General features: G+C 45.1%; 1 protein-coding gene across 4 annotated transcripts in view; it reads left to right on the top strand.

The window, feature by feature from the left end:
* The first annotated feature begins 212 nt into the window (after positions 1-212).
* The window catches only part of ZNF516 (zinc finger protein 516), an 82,548-nt gene continuing 74,926 nt past the window's right edge, over positions 213-7,834 (top strand). For all 4 annotated transcript variants that reach the window (XR_011472170.1, XM_070420475.1, XM_070420477.1 and 1 more), the window contains exon 1: positions 213-262. The gene's annotated coding sequence lies outside the window, so the exon portion shown is untranslated. The remainder of the gene's footprint in view (positions 263-7,834) is intronic.

Below are 7,834 nucleotides of genomic sequence, written 5' to 3'. Positions count from 1 at the left end.
GGCGGGGGCGGGGGGATTTACCTGCCCGCCCCGGGGGCGGGGGCGGTGGCGGCTTGTTGCTGGGCTTCCTGGGGGCGGGCCGTGGGCGGGGCGGCTGGGATAGAGGTGGGGGAGGGCCCGGCCCGCGCCCCCGCCCCCCGGCGCCCGCCCCCCGCCCCCCGCCCCCGTCATGTGGAGCGGACGTCACACGCCTGCACTGTAACCCAAGAAGTGAAAGAGACGGGGACCCACGGCCCAACTTCGCACCGTAACAAAGACGGGGGTCCGTGCGGGTCGGAGGGGGACCAGCTGGGGAGGGAGAGGGCTGGAGGACGGGGGGAGGGGCAGGGGTAAGGGAGTGGGACGGCTGGGGAGTGGGGGCCTGTGGGGGCGGGGTGGGGGTCTTCGCGGGGCTGGGGAGTCGAGGCCAGCCCTGGCTCGGGGTCCGTTGCGGGGGGGGGGGGGAGGGCGGGGGTCTGCGCCAGGCCCGGGGGTTTGCGCGGCTACAGGGACTGCGCTCCGGGGCCCAGGCGCCAGGGAGACCAGGTAATTGGTTTCTATTTTAAACTTCACTTTGTTCTGGCGGAGGTGGGGCGGTGGGAAAGGCGTGGCCCCCAGGACGATTACATAAGTGTTCACACCTGATTTGGTCTGGGGCCGGGGACCCCGCTCAGGTTTGGGTGGAAGGCGCTCGGGCTCACCGACCCGGGCACCCGGCGAGGGGCCATTGCGCGTGGGTGTGTGTCCTGCCGGGCGACCTGACCCAGCTGGGCGCGCGAGAAGCCGGGTGGACCAGGGACCGCCTTGGAAGCCCAGATGTGCCCGTGGGCGTGGGCCGAGCCTGCCAGCGGGGTCCACCGCGTAACAAAGGGCAGGGCTTCGGGACCCTGGGCCGTGCACTGTGCTGACCTAACGGCAAGTCACAAAAGGAACTTTAGACAGTGGTCTTAATTAAACATTAGTTTTCCCCGTGAACCTGCCATTAAGTCTCCAGTCCTGATTACAGATGATTTAAAAATGGATGTATCTTCACGCCGTGGCTGTGTAGTAAATACCCTTAAAGAACTGACCAACGTCGAAGCAGGGCTGGCTTTCCCCCCAACAGGATCTTCTCCAGATTATTTTCCAAGCCGCCCCCTGAATAGGATTGGGGTATTTTGGTTGAGGAATGTAAGTGCTACTTTAAGGAAGGAGGCGTGTGTACTATTCAATAGGCTACTTTCTCCTGCCGCGTTAAAAGCTCATTTTATCATTTGTTTGTTCCTCCTTCATTTTCTCTTGCATTCTTTGTGGCATCGAAATCACTTGTTATTTATATTTACATAGACCAGCCAGAATTAAACATACCACATACCACATGCTACTGCTGCATGTGAATGGGGAGTTTTCCCCTCTTGGTAAAATTGGAGAGAGTTGAGCGGAGCTGGGGGTGGTGCCTGGGTCTGAGAGTTGGATTACAGGGAGGACATCTTTGGTTTCACAAGAGAGACGGCCATGCCATCTTGAATGGGCCCTGGGAGAAACTGAGCTCTGAGCGAGGCTCCCGTCTTTTGGTAATGGAGTTAGAATTTGGATGTGCTGAGATGCAAACAGTGTGACTCACATGTTTCTTAGTTCATTTCTAGGACTTTGTTTTCTTAAACTTGCTAATTTGCATACGCTGAAACATTCAGGGCACTTTAACATTCTAAACAAATAATAATCCCCTGGGTGTGTGATAGAGCTAACCAGGAGGCCTGGGAATGCCTCTCCGAAGTGAAACCAAACAGCTAAATGCATATTTGGTAGGGACAGGATTCAACAGTCCAAAGGCAGGCATTTTGCTTATTTTTGTTTCTGAGTCATCTTCCCAAAGACTTACTGTACTGAAATGTACTGGCTCAAGAACTTTAACTTTGGAATGTGTCCCTGATGATCTGGGAATACTTTATACGACAGGAGTTAATCCCACTTATTTGTAAACAACTTTTAAAGTTGCCTGACTAATTCAGAGATTAATCAGTCTGAAGGCCCACGTTTCTAACTTTACAAGATGTTGTCCCAGAAACCAGCCTTCAGTGAATAGAATAAGAGATGGTTGTGGAAAGAGGTCAATGTTGAAAGCATGTTGTCTCCACTTCTACAAATTCAATTTCACCTTTATTTACCTTACTTGTTCCTACTTTTGGATATTTGAGTCTTGTAGGTAAAGCATTTGATGTTAAGATTAACTGAACAAGGAAAGGAGGCTTCTTAAAAAGAATGCCTCAAAATGAGGTGTACTTTCACAGATGGTTTTCGGCCTTACCAAATAGGGGAAAATGATAATGTAACCTGCAAATTTAAATAGGGCTTAGTCATGGATTGTTCTTGAAAAACCAGTACTCAACTTATTGGGTTGTTGTGGATTTTTATTTATTTGATTTCAGGATATATATTGCTCTTATTTATATGTTATCAGGAGGAATCTTTTTAAAATTGGGAGGGAGTGGCTGTAAGTCTGACTGGAGGTTGTGTTTAGAGTTTCAGCGGCATTATACCTTAATGCCATGGAAATAGGAAACTGAAATATAAGCTGATTACGTTCAGCAGGAAGGAGCTTGTCCAAACCAGTGCGCTTTCCTGATATAATATGCTTGCTTTAAATGTTCAGGACAGTACTCTGTTTTGGTTTTTATTCTATTTTCATTGGCGAAAAGGGCGTGTGTTAATTATATAATTAAAAATGGAATTTTGCTTATAGTGTAACTAGATTTCTGAGTGAATAAGGCTTCTCTATTGCACGGGAAGGAAACAAACAACTTTTTCATTGGCACTTGAAGTCCAGTTCAGCTGGAGACATCTACACTAGGTGATAGGCATAGATTTAAGCAGAAGTCATAGAACTAATGGAAGAAAGCAGAAGAATGTTAAATTTATTTGATGAGATATTTGCATTATAAATACTTAAATGCAGAAGTAGCATTCCTTCTTCAAAGGCAGACATCTTACTGTTGTAAATGTGTAAACATTTACAGCAGTAAATGTGTATAGAGCTAATCTGACACAATTAGTCCTTTCAAAAATGCATCTTTTGGCTGTCCTGACCCCTCCTCCTCAAGAGTCCTGGAGGCTGTGGGAGAGTCTGATGAACCCTCCTCTTAGTGAATATCGTCCAGAGAATACCTTTGGGCCCTTGGGCACCCTGTGGGGGCCTGGTGTGTGCTGGCCCGGCCCCAAAGCATGTTCCTCCTTCAGTGTGGGCTCACCTGCTGCCCAACTAGCACCCAGCACTTAGAGCTGCCTGGGCTGGCTTACCACGTGGCACCTTTGATCGCTTCCAGAATTATTAATATCTAAATGTGAATCATTAATTGCATTACTGTCTTTAGCTCCCAGACCCTTACTCTGGTGGAAACTGCATGTCATGTGGGTTTGCATTTTTCAAGTGAATTGCAGTGTTGGGATGTGGGTGTGTTCTGAAGCCTGACCAGGAGCTGGTTGGAAGATATGTCCATGTGGCATGGAGACGGATGACGGGATGCAGCTTCTAGGAGGCAGATGGAAGTGCGGACGACTGATTTGAATCCAGGAGCTTTGTGCACTTCGCCAGACAGTTTGGGGAGCAGCAGTTATTTGACTTCTTTCTGTGTTGGGCTTGGTGCTAACTGGGAGCATGAGCTCACCCCCGTGACTGTGGTCCTCTTCTCCCTCCTCCCCTCCCTGGGGCTCTCACCCCCCAACCTTTCTATCCAATGGCCAACAGCGAGTGTGTTGGCAGCAGCCTGTTAAGGACTGAATGTGCCTTGGGAGTGACAGCATTTTCCAGAATCAGGCCTTGACCTCAGTCTTTTTTGGCCTCAAGAACAAGTGAATTTGGGGTGCAGGAGGTGGACAGTTCTCTTTGATGGAGGGATGACCTCTGCCCTGAGTAAGGTGAGATGATACCCCCTCCCCACTCACCAGAGGTGGTGGAGTGATTTATAGGGGGAGTCCTCTTTATCACTGGACTCTCGCTATGAGTTATCTTACAGTTTTCAGGAATATTGGCAAATTGTCAAAAATCATTTTAAGGAAGGAATCAAATTAAATGTTTATGAAGAATTTATTAAAATTAACCTTATGAGAAGACTGAGGAAAAACTTTATGCATTTGAAATCTCATCTACTTCTTTAAAAAGCATCTTTATTTAGAATTAATTTTCTTCAGCAGAGGACCATTTTAGGGGCATGACTTGGCTGTAGGAAGGGTACATATAAGGGCGCCGTGAATGCACTGCTTGTGTTTGAGATCCGAGAGCGGCTCAGGTCTATCAAGTGTGTCTGAGCGGGGAAAGGAGCAGTTGTAACTGTCCGTTTGTGTAGTCTTTGTCCCTCGAATCTGGCTACACGTGATTTGAGCAGCTGAAGCTTTTCTTCCCGAAGCTCGCCTGGCTGTCATATTTATGTACAAAATGAGATGTTTTCTAGTGGCCTGCATTCGAGTGGTAAGGAAGTGTGATTCTATGGCTCTGCACTTTTCTTAAAAGTCATTTTTCAAAAAAGATCGGGCATTTAGGCTTCACTTCCAATGGCACCGAAAATGACAAAGCAGCAATAATTAGAAATGCAGCTGTTTTCAGCATGCAAACATATGAATATCTGTAATGAGCAGAACACTACACAGGGGAATAGAAAAATAAATAGTTTAAAAAGCAGCTATGTCAGATATAGATACATTTTGCTGTTTACTTCATTCTGGTTGATTTTTTCCCCTGGTGTGTGTGTGTGTGTGTGTGGTCAGCCATTTAGTTGCTAAGTTCTCAAACCCAGTTTAAGAAAAGGTATTATACAGAGTGGGGCAAAAATAGGTTTACAGTTGTGAGTACACAAAACACAGTTTATTCTTGGATTATTATGTGCTATTATTTTCCATACAAACAATTGTAAACCTATTTTGCCCCACCCTGTACATGATGGTGAAGTTTAGATAGTTCCTTGATGGAATGGTGAGAATAGGGTGAGATATTAGTATGTTTTCAAGACAGAATGAATCTGGTGTTCTATTCCTTCAGAAGCAGGTAGACTTGTCTCTCACCGTGTGGCACCCCAGGGAATTGCTGATGTCAGCTCAGCCCTGGGATACAGCTGTCCTCCTATTTTCTTGCTCATTTAGAGGATAGTGAGTGCAGGCGACATGTGGTGTTGGCTTTCAGCGCCCTGTGAAAGGGAGACTTAGAAATTTAGGTTGTATGTTAAAACGCTGTAGTTTTTTCTTAATGGCTAAGAATGTAAAAGTTTTTTCAACATTATTTAGTAACCCTTGACAAACCCTTTCCTCTTCACTCTTCCCTGTCAAAGGAAAGGGTGTTTGTTTAGGAATTTTTCCCTTTGTTTCAGAAAAGGGCAACATGTGTCTGTCTCTGCCATATGGCACTATTTAACCTACGTGGCTCAGGCTGACTCGGCACTGCGCTTGCCTTGATTTATTTCAGCATTCGAGAATGTTCTTTGAAATGTACAGCACAGGGTGCATCGAAAGTTGTGTGAGAGGCTGTCCCTGGCTTTAGCAGTTTCTTTAGCTGATATTCAGGGGTAGTGAGCTGGTGTCACTGTTACTGTTCCTGCATTAATTTTTGTGGGAAATAGTTGAACATTAAATGTTGACTGAGTTAATTCCGGAAAGCACGGAGCCCAATGTGAGTTAAAATTTGCAATCTGCTGATTGCAAATAGGCTGAGGCTGGGTTGGTAAGGAGGGATCTTCACTAACTACTTCCTTCCTGATTACTCCAATGATTTTAACCTAGAGCTAAAAAATACGTGTTTTTTTTCCTTAAAGACATGGCTATTATTTTTAAATGGATGGATGAATCAGTGAGCAGATCCTATTTCATAGTTTTTAATCTTTTATTTTTTAGTTATAGGTGACATACAATATTTTATTAATGTCAGGTGTACAACCCAGCGATTAGACATTATATAACTTACTAAGTGATCATCTTGATATGTCTTGTGCCCATCTGACACCATACCAGTTGTTTCAATATTACTGACTACATTCCCTGTGCGGTACTCTACATCCTGTGACTATTCTGTAACTGCGATCCTATTTCATAATGAAAACTTTTGTGGTGCTGTTCTGGAACTATCTAGAGCAGCGGTTGCCAACCAGTGGTCTGCGGACCACTGGTGGTCCGTGAGGTCCAAAAGGTCGGCAACCGCTGATCTGGAGGCAGATCTGTAATGTTTCCACTTAGGGATTTGTTTTGTTCACACATGGTATTACGTTTGCTTTTTGGATTGACTTGTATTTAATTCACAAGGGGGGGCTTCTTCAGCCCTATCTTGGGAATCAGTGAATACAGAGCATTGTAGAAGATTCTGCCTTCATTTTTAACATCCTGCAGGACTGTGGCCTTGCTACCCATGCTAACACATGCCAACCCATACGAACCCATGCTAACACATGTCAACACATGCTAACAATGCTAGCACGTGCTCATGTGTCTCTAGGCATCTCTCTTGTTAGCTTGAATTGTGCCATTTTAAGGAAAAAAAGTAAACATATTTGTACTCATCCCTGTGAGTGCCCACAGCAGGGCCTCCATGCACAGAAAGGGGGGCTTGGGTGGCACAGAGAACTGCAGCCATGGGCAGGAGCACTGCTTTTGTTGATGCATAATTTATATTGACATTATCAGTGACACGGAGAGAACACTTTTGTGCCATTTGAGAAAATATCACCATTGACATTGGTAATTATATCCCGGCAGATTTAGATTCATCACACCAAAGCTTTCTCTGTCGTTAGTGTGACCATTAGCATAATGGTGATAATTTGTCCCTTTGTAACGCCAAGCATCTTTAGATTCCCATGATTGTGGTTAAGTAGTACAGCATGGCCCAGGTGCTCACATGGCTTTCTTGTTCCAAAAATGGCTTTTTAAAATAAGAGGCAAGAAAGATGATCTCATTCCTGAAGCCAGCTTAGAGAATATGACCCTTAATAAGTGAATCTTGAATGTGAGTACTTGCCGTAGCCACGTAATCTTGGGGACAATTCTGTGGAGTCCTGGGATTTGTGGTAGGATTAAAATTGTCCCCAGTAAATTACCCTGGTGACAAAAAAGCAGAATCTATTGATGGTTTTATGGGAAGATTGGCTGGTCAGTTATTTTCTAGGTTGATGAAAGATTATGACTTGCTTAGAATTTGAACTTTAGATGGGAAGGTTAATTTTCCTAGCTACACATTTTTCAATATCTGTAGGAATTTGTTAAAAAGGGAATTTATTGCAGTAAGAATTTGAAATTTTATGTGCCTGTGGGACACGATTTACAACCTGTGAAGGGACAGGTGCCAGTGTGCATTTCAGGCTGTCTTTATGGTAGGTCTACCAACTGTCCCTGGAAATTGTCAACCATTTAGGAAAATGCATTAGATCCTTTGGGCCGCACAAGCACCTTTTGGATGGTTCCAAGGTGGTGGCTTACACTGCCCCTTGCCCAGATCAGAGTACATGTGACCCAGAGTATGGATTTCATATCAGTTAGGAGTATTAAATAGATTCTGTGGAACGACCGACTATGGATGATTTCATATCGATTAGGATTACTATATTGATTCTGTGGAACGACCGGGAAGGAAAACATTGACTTTCATGATTATTTACCTTTCTTTGTGAATTTAAGTTATTTCGATTTGGGTTTGTTTTATTTTTAAAATATATTTTTATTGATTTCAGAGAGGAAGGTAGAGGGGGAGAGAGATAGAAACATGAGAGAGAATCTTTGATCGGCTGCCTCTTGCACGCCCCTTACTGGGGATCGAGCCTGCAACCCCGGCATGTGCCCTTGACCGGAATGGAACCTGGGACCCTTCAGTCTGCAGGCTGACGCTCTATCCACTGAGCCAAAC

The sequence above is a fragment of the Myotis yumanensis genome, unplaced genomic scaffold, assembly GCF_028538775.1.
Source record: "Myotis yumanensis isolate MYYU_CA2020_CCGP unplaced genomic scaffold, mMyoYum1.0.hap1 SCAF_7, whole genome shotgun sequence".
Classification (NCBI taxonomy): Eukaryota; Metazoa; Chordata; class Mammalia; order Chiroptera; family Vespertilionidae; genus Myotis; species Myotis yumanensis.
The sequence above is the reverse complement of the archived record's forward strand: the minus strand, read 5'-3'. Positions and strand labels throughout refer to the sequence as shown.